Here is a 12,101-nt window from a genome sequence, read left to right as displayed (position 1 = left end):
TGTCTCAATAACTGTGACTTGAACATATCTGAGACCTCAAAGCCCACCTCAATAGTGACACACTTCCTCCAGGAAGACCATATCTACTCCAACAAGGCCACACCTCCTAATAGTGTCACTCCCATTTTGGGGGGGGGGCATTTTCTTTCAAACCACCACATTCCACTCCCTGGGCCCCAAAGGTTAGGCAAAAATACATCCTGTCCAACTTCAAAAGTCCCTGTAGTCTCATATAACAGTCTCAATATTATTTAAAAGTCTAAAATTCAAAATCTACTCTGAGATTCATGTAATCTCTTACCTGCATTCCCTTGTAAAATTAAAATAAAAAAGATCACACACTTCCAACATATAATGGCAAAGGATATACATTACTGTTCCATAACATAGGGAACGAGCATAGTGAGAAGATACTGGACCAAAGCAAAAACCAGCTGATCAAATTCCAAACTCTGCATTTGCATGTCTGATGTCAAATCTGTCTTTAGATCTTCAACTCCTCTCAGCTTTGTTGACTGCAACATACTTCTTTCTCTTGTGCTGTTTCTACTCCCTCTTATCAGCTTTCCTCAGCAAGTATCCCATGACTCTGGCATCTGCAACCTCTTGGGGTATGCAAGACAATTCAGGCTTCAAATTCACAGGTACACAAAATGGCCTCTCTGGGCCTCCATTCAGGAACACCCCTGACACATGCCTTACCACAGTGGCCTTTCTTAGTCTCAGAGGAAATTCCCATAACCCATTTCTTCTTTGCTTCACTCTAACGCCAGAACCACATGGTGTCAACTGCCCATTTCTGCTGCTTGCAGTGGCTGAAACATGGCCCCCTTGTTATGAACTGAATAGTTGTGTCAACTTGACACAAGCTAGGGTCTTCAGAGGAAGGAACCCCAGTTGAGGAAAGGCCTCCTAAAGATCCAGCTGGAAGGCATTTTCTCATTTAGTGATCAGTGTGGGAGGGCCTCACCCATGGTGGGTGATGCCATCCCTGGGCTGCTGGTCCTGAGTTCTATAAGAAGGTGAACTGAGCATCCATGAGAAGCAAGCCAATGAGCAACACCCCTCTATGGTCTTGGTACCAGCTCCTGCCTCTTCAATCCTGCCCTGTTTGCGTTCCTGTCCTGACTTCCTTCAATGATGAACAGCAATTCTGAAGTGTAAGCCAAATAATCCTTTTCCTCCCCAACTTGCCTTTTTGTCATGATGTTTCATCCCCAGCAATAGAAACCCTACCTAAGACAAATTACATCTTCACCAGCTTTCTGGTTTTGATGGTTTCCTTCACTGCCTGAGCTTGGCTGTTCTGAAACTGGATCCATAGACCAGGCTGGCCTGGTTTGAAGCTGCATCTGTATGTATATTCTAAAGCACCACACTGAACCTAATAATACTACAGTTAATACATGGAAATCCATAAGGGTTATTTTTTTTTCAATTTAAAGATTAATTTCAGTAATCTCATATGCATTCTAATTCATTTCTAAGGCTTAAAAAATCTATCCTTAGAGTGTATTTACAAAAGGAATCTACAAAATTAGGTATAAATCTCCCCAGCTCCCACTCCTCCTGAGAATGATGACCAGATTTGAATTTCTAAGTATACCCCACAAATTTTAACCCACTATCTTGTTATAGTGAAACTGAATGGATTAATTGGATTAAAAAGAAATTTAGGGATAAAGTTGAGAGAATAAGAACAGTAAGGATGAGAAGTAAAATGGCCAGAAGCTGAATGTAAGATATACAGGCTGACCAGATAAGAGGGAGGGGTAGGACCCCAAGGAAAACAGCAAAGCTCTCCTTAACAAACTCTAGCTGGACCCCATAAAGCAACAACACACCCTAGACCAGGAACATATGCAGCAATAAAACCCTGACTGAGACAGAAGTTGTTACCAGAACTGGGGTATTTGCTGTGTTTGGCCTGAACATGTTTTTGTTTGGAAGAATCTGGGCTTTGGTACTTTGAGTTATGAAATTCTTTAAGAACTGCTTAACGGGCCATGCTAGTAGGAACATGAAAGGTTTGAATTGTGGGGGCCCATTTAATTGTGGTGGCTTACAATTTCAGAGGTTTAGTCCATTATCACAGTAGCACATGGCAGCCTGCAGGCAGACATAGAGCTGGAGAAGGAGCTGGGCGTTCTATATCTTGATCTACAGTAACAGGTAGTGAACTGTCTACTGCACTGGACATATCTTGAACACAGGAGACCTCAAAGCCAACCTGCAAAATGACAACATTCCTCCAACAAGGCCATCTATATTCCAGCAAAGCCACATCTCCTAATAGCGCCACTCCCTTTGATGGCCAATGTCTTTCAAACCACCACACAGAATATTAATGCAGTCTTCAGTCTTCAATAGCGTCTGCTTATAATTCCATTTAAGTAAGTTCGAGTGAAAATATAAGAACATATGTATAAAAGGGTTTGTATAATAAAGTATTGCCTAAAAGTGTATCCTACTTCTACAGATTTAATATATGATGTATCATGTGTTAATCTGTCATTTATCACTCTATCTACATACTACTTATGCATTATTATTCATGGATTCTTATGTGTTGTTTCAAAATATATTCTTTATATGTAAAGTCATCTCACCATTTCTCTTTTCAAAGGAGTTTTAAAACTGTACCAAGTGTGACAATATATTTATTTAAAAGAAAGAAGGAATGGAAGAAATGTGACTCTGTCTCCATTATTACTCTCATTTTGCCAGTATCTATGTACTGACAGACATTTCCTGACTATTACAATTAGTTATTTCCACAGCATTACTGAGCAGAATTTCCTGTTAACCTTAAATGACGGCAATTAAAATATCAGTTTCTAGTAAGGAAATTTACTCATATTAATTTTTGAAATGTCAGCTTCTATTTGAAAAGATGACAACTGACAAATGGATGTAATGGATGTAGAGTAGATGATGAGGGTTTCTTTACTATGTAAAGCAAAAGAGATTAATCTTTTTACTCTTTGAGAAAATAAGGAGAACTAATACTAGTTTTTTTCATTTTATTATTGCTATTCATAGTTAACCATTAGTCCACTTCAAAGAATCTATATAATCACTTGTCAGAATTAGAAAACTCAACTCTTAAAATTGGTTACCTATGAAATTGAGTTCTTTTCTAATACATATGAACATTTTTATGACATGATTCGATATAAGAAGATGATTGACACCTTTCCAGCTAGACATGTTTTGCTTATGCCTTATCTTGAGTTAATAAAGTTTGTCCATTCAGGTACCTGTCTACATATCTCTTGGGATGATTACTCTGGAATGAGCTGTATAGCTACACTTCTCAACTCACCTTCTGTAGTTTCTACTCCTAGAAGAAAGAGGTCTAGGGATTTCTCTGAGACATTGAGTTGTTGAAGAAATTCTCTGTATATGAGAAAGAACTAACTCTTAGAGGCATAAATCCTTTAAAAGGTTAAAATTTGGGGGTGGGGTGAGCATACACGTGGAGCTTAAGGAACAACTCTACGTGGTCACTAACTCTAATTGGTAGTTTATCCCTTCCTCCCTGCCTTATGTAGGGTCTGAAAATTAAATTCAGGCTGTAAAGTAAGCAGCTGTACCTATTGAGACACCTCCCTGGTTCAAGATAGATAATTGTTAATGTAAGGGCTGAGGAGATTAAGTGGCTCAGCAATTAAGAGTACTTCTCTTATAAAGGACCCAAGTTTGATTCCAAGAACCAAATTCCTGGTTGATCAGTTTACGAGTCCCTGAACTTCCAGCTCCAGGGTATATGAAACCTTTTTCTAGTCTTTACAGGCACTGGGATACACTTACACACAGAGACTTGCAAACACATACAGGTAAAAGAAAATGCTCTTCAAAGTAGTCATACTGAGATAAATGCACACACTACATGATTTAGTCATTTATAAATTTTAAAAATTAGTTGTCAACATATATTTTGAACACTGCAGTCACTACCACAATTAACTTTATATGTATCTTAGTCCTTTCGGACTTATTCTCAATCCTCTTTATTAAGGTATCTACACCCATTCTTAAATGTTCAACTTTTAGCATTGTTTCCTGAAAAAATGTAATTTGAGTAGTTTGTTAAACACAAGGAATACTTTAGATTTTTTTTCACCTTCACTATACTGAAACGAGATAGAGTAATATATACAGTACATTACCATTTTTTCCAGCCATGTGTATATGAACAGAGAGAATGAAATGGGAAAAAAATACTGGGATACTGTCAGAATATGATTCCATCACAATTCAATAGACAGTAGAATCTTCGAAATTTAATCAAGTGCCCTTCTTTAACTCCCCAGTACTCTACTGGCTGTGACTAGGAATGCTGAAATTAGAGTGCATCAGCACAAGACTTTACTCTGATATTCCAGCTACATGAATTACTGATTTTCCACACACATAAGATTCTATAGTGATGAAAATAAGAACTAATGTCAAAAACATTAATTTCAAGTCCTTAAAATAGTAATGTGTTTCTTCATGAATTAAGTAGTTTACACTCCTAAAATATAAGATTTATTTTTAAAACACATCAGTCTGTAAAAAGATATAACCTTTGCACTAATGCTCCTTGATGATTCATGTCAAGTAGTCACTCCTGAATAATTTTAGCCTAAAAACAATGAACAGGTGGGATGATGGAAAAAAACCAAGTAGGCTTTTTGTGGCATCATTTTATACTGAAAAATAAAAAATAAAAATGTCTTCAGCATTTCATGCTGCCAGTGTATTCAGTTGGCAAATGCACACTGTCACAGTATTTTAAGAGCAGGCATTTTGCCATCATAGCAGATGGTTATGAGTATTGACAGCCAATGATCATGTATGTATGTCTAAGATTGGTGCATCTAGAGGCAGAGTACTCAGCAAAGAAAGTCAATTAACACAATGTCCAGAGTTCCCACAGTTAACCCAAAAGGAGATAGTAAAATGTTGATTCATCTTTTAGCACCTAGTTCCTTACTTATCTATGGGAAAATCACAATCACAGCAACGAGCTCACTCTAATACAATCAGAAGGATACTCCTGTGTATATCCAATGGAAGTGGAATCACTATGTTGAAGGGCTGCCTGCATTTCATGTATATTTCAGCACTACTCACAACTGCAAAATAGTGTTCTCAATACAAATAAACTTTAACAGGCTTTTGTTTGGAATAAAGCAAGATGAAGAGCAAATAATTTGTGATCAAACGTAAGAAAAATTGCTAAACCATCTTATTAATAAAAAACCTGCAGCCAGATATTGAGGTGAAAGATGAAATATCAGAGGAGAAAGAAGGCAGCCATGTTCTTACTGCTAGCAAATCCTCAGCCCAAGAGAGAGCTACTTCCTGTATATTCACGCCTGTATTCTCTTCTGTGCCCTTCCATCTCACTTCTTCTCTACACCCAGCTACATAACTTCCTCTTTCTGCCCAGCTCTATCACTTCCTGTCTGTCTGTACAGACCTCAAGACCTCTATGGTTAACTAGTTCTGGGATTAAAGGTATGTACCACCATACCTGGCTCTGTTCCCAGTGTAGCCTTGAACTTATAGAGATCCCGATCAATCTCTCACTCCCAAATGCTAGGATGAAAGGCATGTGCTACCACTACCTGACCTCTGTGTTTAATATAGTGACTGGCTTTTTCCTCTGTTCCCCAGATAAGCTCTATTGGGGTGTACAAATAAAATATAACTACAATCAAATAATTTTCAAAAGGAATGATAAGTATTTGGTATTCTACCTGGAATATTATTTATATTTTATCTCCACTAATCCTAGCATTGTATAAAACCGTGACAATGTTTTCATTGCTAATTTTATTTCCATACAAATTTATTACAAGTAGAAACCTTAAAGTTAGAATTTATTAATAACAGACATTGTTAAGAAGTACTTTTGTGCCGGGCGTGGTGGCACACGCCTTTAATCCCAGCACTCGGGAGGCAGAGCCAGGCAGATCTCTGTGAGTTCGAGGCCAGCCTGGGCTACCAAGTGAGCTCCAGGAAAGGCGCAAAGCTACACAGAGAAACCCTGTCTCGAAAAAACCAAAAAAAAAAAAAAAAAGAAGTACTTTTGCAAAAAATAATTGTTGGTTTTCAAACCGACAATGTAAAAGTCAAACATATCTAAATTCATTGGTAAATAAACAAGTTCTTTTTATCAACAAGTTCATTTTTCTCTAGTTTTTAACATGTTTTTATTACTCTTTGACAGTTTTATACATTTATATAATGAACTTTTTTATTCTATCCCTTCTTTTTTCCCCTCACTGAAATTCTCCCTCCTGTCAGTGACCTCCTATTTTCATGCTCTTGTGCGTGAGTAGTTATAGGAGAATATTTTTTCATTTTCTTTCTCTAAGAGGAAAGAACAATAAATTTATCTAAGTTTTTAAATTATTTATTTCCTATTTTAGAATATAATAGATTATATCACTTTCCATTTCCCTTTCCTCCCTACAAATTCACATATATACCTTGTTCTTTTTCAAATTCATGGCCTCTTTGGTCAGTAATATATGTATATGCATATATCCCTAAATACACAAATGCAACGAACTCAGTTGATATAACATTACTCGTACATAAGTTTAGGGCTGACGATTTTGGCATTGGGAAACCATCTTGTGTGCTTTTTCCTGGCTAAGACCATCTCTCCCAATCTCAGCATTCTTTAGTTCCCTGTAGTTCTCTTTGTAGGATTGAGACAACATTGGCTTGACCTCCTCCCACTCCCATACAGTTTGGGATGTCTATTGTTGTTCTTGTTCAGATCAATTTTAGGCAGTCATGTTGCTGAGACATTGGGTCCCACTTCTGACATTACTGGAAGATATACTCTCACACCAAATTCTTTAACGTTTTTCTGTACTCTCTTCTGCAAAGCTCCTTAAGCTTTAGGTGTGACAGTGTTCTGTAGAAGTATCTATTGAGATTAGCCTCCACAATTCCAACCTTGATTGGGTGTGATTTCCTCGTATAGTCTTCCTCCATTGTAGAGAGAAGCTTCCTTGGTAAGGATTGAGAACATCACTTATCTGTGGTTATAAGGACAAATAATTAGATTACCGTTTAGTATTATGTTTGTTTAGTGAAATTATATTTGTTAGTTGTAGGCTCTTCTTCATGATCCTTAACTATCCCTGGGTAATTGTCTATGTTTCTAGTACCGGCAAGATTATCTTCTTGCTGAATGACTCCAAAGTCCCGTTAGAGAGACATGCTTACTTTTGTGTATGAACCAGATGAACTTTACCAGAGAGTGCACTGAAGACGGATAAAAGAAACAATTCTACCCAAGTGTATGACAATAAACCAGTGAGTTTATTGGGCAGTATATACAAAAGTATAGATTAAGGGTTGCTTACAAGTATATGATTCAAAGGTATTGGATCAGGAAAAGTCCACAATATCCTGCGTCATGACACTGTAAAGCTACATCTTTAAATCTCCCTGCAGTTTAGTTGACCAAAGAGTTTCACTTGGTATCACCAGGCACTGTGTACATAAAAATGGAGAAGGGGACCTCATAAGTCTTATTACTTTTAGGAAATTCCTGAGTCTTGTGAACTGTGTGCATACTGAGACTTTCAAATTTTCTTTGCATGTTGAGCCTTAATGATTCTACCTCCAACATATATTATTTCATTTTGGAGGAAATTGTTCAAATTTAAAATGTTCTAGTTTTAATTGTTATTAAAATAATGACTCCATTACAAACTCAAAGCAAACATGCAAATAATTTTAGAACAACATACTATATACATTTTTACCTAAACACAAATTTATCAGCAATAACAACAAAACACACACTCATTTTAAAACATATTTAAATTCATAAATTGGAAATTTTCTGTGTTAAAGGAAGTGATCAACTGTGTCTGTAACCTCAGACACTTGAGAAATATTGAAAGTTCAAGGACAGCTTAAATAACATAGTTGTAGTTATATGTTCAGAATAAATTGACCTATGACACAGTCAATAGAATTTATAACATATAATTCAATACATGATTGAACACACCTTCCAAACAACTTCAAGTTTATCCACCCATTGTTTAATGGTGTTGTCCCGGACAAAGGTATGAACCACATAAAGGACTGAACTATAGCAATGACCATTAAAAAGATGATCATCAGAAAAAAAATATAGTAGTTTTCTCCTAGAAGGATTATATTTCTTTCCTCTTGTGCTTCAGTTTCAACAAACATGAATTAATCTGCTTCAGACATCATTGAAATATCTAATAAGCAACAAGAATGCTAGGGCCATATTAGACAACCAAAAACAAACACAACTACATCCTTTATGATGGCAATATCTGTTACTTTAATATCAGAAAGACCTAATTGTTATGTGTTTTTTCTCAAATGAGATTTTATAAATGCAAAGATAAATGTGCATGTTTTAATGTGCTGGGGGAAAATGGTGTTATCAAAGTAAGCTTAATTTTCTTTTTGTATGAGCTTCCTGTTTGTTCTAAACATGTAAAAACAGTTTAGCCTGATCCAACTTGACATTATTTTTATATTGTTAGGTATTACACAATAGCCTCTTACAAAATAACCCTGGAAACTGAAGTGTATAAAATATGCAAAAGGAAAATAACATAGATTGCTGCGTGTTAGCTTACACAAAGGAAATGTCAAGGCTGTACCTACACAAGCATCTCTGTGACTACAATCCCTACTTTAATTACTCAGAAATCTCTAAATCACAGAATTGACAAATTTTATAGTTTTGACATTTACTTTTGTTCTTCCTTTATAAATGTGTTCACAAAAAGAGGATATTTGGCCTCTGGCTTTGCTACCTGGCATCCATCTTGATTATGTACTAGAAGAAAATTACTAATTCTTTCTATGGATTCTCATTGATATCTATCTTAAGCATACATTTTAATGAACTGTTTAGGAGGCCCCCAGGCAGTAGAACCAGGACCTGTCCTTGGTGCATGAGCTGGCTTTTTGGAACCTAGGGCCTATGGTGAGACACTTTGCTCAACCTTGGTGCAGGGAGGAGGGAACTGGATCTTCCTCAAATGATTCTGCCAGGCTGGGCTGACTCCCTAGAGGAGACCTTGCCTTGGAGGAGGTGGGAATAGAGGGTGGATTGGGGGGGAAGACTGGGGCGTGGGAGGAGGGAGGACAGGGGAATCTGTGGCTGATATGTAAAATTAAATTAATTATAATATTAATTATTATATAAAAAAGAATGGCAGTGTTTCATTTGGAAGTGTGCTACTCAAGAAACAGAGCTATAAAAGGATATGAATCAATCCCTGAGCCTAAATTTCAGAAGCAATGAGGGCTTTGAGAATGGCCATTCCAATGAGTCATGCCTATCTCACATTACGTTCAGAAAAATATTCCAGGAAGCTGATTGCTTTTCATCACAAATTAGAGAATTGCACCAGAAGCATCGCTTCAAAGTTCCCCAATGATCCATTAACATCTGGCCTCATTTCTGGGGAATCTTCTTACATTACTGTCTTGATATTAATTTCCTCTAAGTACCTGCTTATCAATCATCTTATTAATTATCAATTATCTTATTAATCTCTTATACAGAGTTCTGATGTTGTTGAGAGATAATCTGAACAATATATTATCTATCTATTGTTGTCTATTTTGTATTTTGTTTGATTGGCTTGTTACAGTTATTCATCTGTGTGTGTGTGTGTGTGTGTGTGTGTGTATGTGTATGTGTATGTGTATGTGTATTTGTGTATATGTGTATGAGGAACAACAACTTTTAGGAATTGATTCTGTTATTGCACCATGTGAGTTTCAGGAACAAACATGGAACTCAATTATCTTGCACAGTGGAAGATACCTTTGCTCTTGGACACCTAGGCCAGATGTTTGTTTAAATCCTTAAATCTAAATGTCAACATCTAAAAAATTCTTGTTGTTTGTGTATTGTGCTTTGATATAAAAGATAGACATCCTCTCAACTATGACCAAGGAGAGAATAAAATTCCAATTGTTATCCTCTGTTCTTCACAAGTGAACCTGCACACACACACACACACACACACACACACAGAGAGAGAGAGAGAGAGAGAGAGAGAGAGAGAGAGAGAGAGAGAGAGAGAGACCCACCCACTAAAATTTGTTCTCTCATAGTTGCAGAGTTAGTATTTAATCATTTCTGGACTGAAACTAAATTGTGGATCTTTTGTGCTTCCGTATGAAATCTAAGATTATTTATTTCAATTTTTGTGAAGGATTGTAATGGAATTCTGATGAAGCTTGAATTGAATATATACGTTACTACTGATAGAATGGACGTTTTCCCTATGTTACCTTTGCCAATCTATGGACATTTAAAGTCTTTAAATATCATGGCACAATTTAATTTCAAATATGTGGAGCTGCCAGCAGATGTAACATATTTACTAGTATATAAGGCAATAGGCAGACAGTCACTGGCAGAGAAACACAATGCCCTACAGGGGCCACACACAGAAGGACACAGACTGAGCTCAGTTAGGTGAGCACAAATAGATAGTAGACAGAGAAGACAAAGACTCATTTCAGACCAGAAACTTACCTGCCTCTGATCACAAAGACAGATTTTCACAAACTTTACACTAAGGTGGCTTCCCTGCCCCCGCCCCCCCCCAGGGATGGTTATATCATAGATTACTTCACTATTCTCTCTATATCCTCTGGTTTTCTGATGTCTGTATCCTTCTAGCCCATTCTCTAAATCCATGTTGATATTGTGTTGTTTAATCCTCAATTAAACTTTACAACCAATTGTTCCCTTTAGTCAGTGACTCTGGTTATTATAATTCTAAACTTGAAGGACAAAATTTATAAAACACCAAGCAACAGCAAGTTTTAGAAGGGAAGCTATTAAGAGTTTATATGTGAAAGCTTAAGAATTCAGAAAGCTTCAGAATTTTTGTGCAGCAAATCAGAGCCAAAAGAGTCAGTCATCTTCCAACTGCTGGTTTGTGGCTTTTTATAGGACATACAGGAGAACCCAGGATGAGACATGGGAGAGTGAGTAGGTCAGTTAAGTATGCCCACCCAAGAACTGTTGTCAGGAGCCTGACAGTTTTGGTCACATCTTCATGTGTGCCCCCTTGGCCCTGCTCACCTAAAGGAAGATAGCAAGAAACCCGAGCAAGGACCAGAGCTGCCTTTGGCATGTGAGTCTCCCACAGATTCTTGGCAAAGCACTAGATTTGGAACTGCTGATTTGGAGGGCTCTGTCCAGTGTGGCCATCCCCATTTTTCTCCTGGTTCTCTTCACAGTGAAGAGCTGCATTGCTCCTCTTAGAATGAGTGGAGCTGAAGGATCGTTGGGTAAAATCTCTGGAAGCAGGAGTCAAATATATCTCATCCTCTTTAAATGTGTTTGTTCTGGTGTTTTCTAAAAGTGAGGAAAGGCAAGTGCATAGTCCTTATTTTTCATTATAAAAAACAAGTTACCTGCCTCTAAAAAAGTTACACTATATGATGTGCAATTTTATTCAATTGATTCAATTTAATAAGTTTATAAAATACACAAGGAACATTTTAATGTCTTTGTTTGGGAGCATACTTATTGATTTAAATATTCAAGCAAAAATTATAATTTTAAAATATTCTGTGTCTTAAGGGGAAAAGGATAGCAGTTTAAAGATTCAAAGGTAATTTCCATAGACAATAGCTTCATCCTGTGATGAAATAATATGCAAAATACATCAAATATAATTCTGCAGTAATTTAATATTCAATGTGAGAAAAATATGTGAAATGTTGAAATATGATTGCTATGGCAACCATGAGCTTTGTGAAGTTGAAATACCATTTCTCATGTAAAGTCTATAAAGGATGGAGCTTAATTAGATGCTCCCATAGATACCATCATCTTTTAAAATTATTCTGTAATGTTATTTCATATTATACAGAATAACCACTTAAAATGCTATTCTGATTATCCACCATTTACAAAATACTTACTACTTAAGATAGATTCAAGGTATCAAAAAGTATAATTTAAACCACTGTGTTAATAATAAAGGGATCCAATTTGTAACAATTTTGGTAACAAATATTTTTGCATTTTTAAAATTTGTCCAGAATGCTTATAATCA

The sequence above is a fragment of the Peromyscus leucopus genome, chromosome 12 (assembly GCF_004664715.2).
Source record: "Peromyscus leucopus breed LL Stock chromosome 12, UCI_PerLeu_2.1, whole genome shotgun sequence".
NCBI lineage: Eukaryota > Metazoa > Chordata > Mammalia > Rodentia > Cricetidae > Peromyscus > Peromyscus leucopus.
This window is presented reverse-complemented; position numbering follows the sequence as displayed.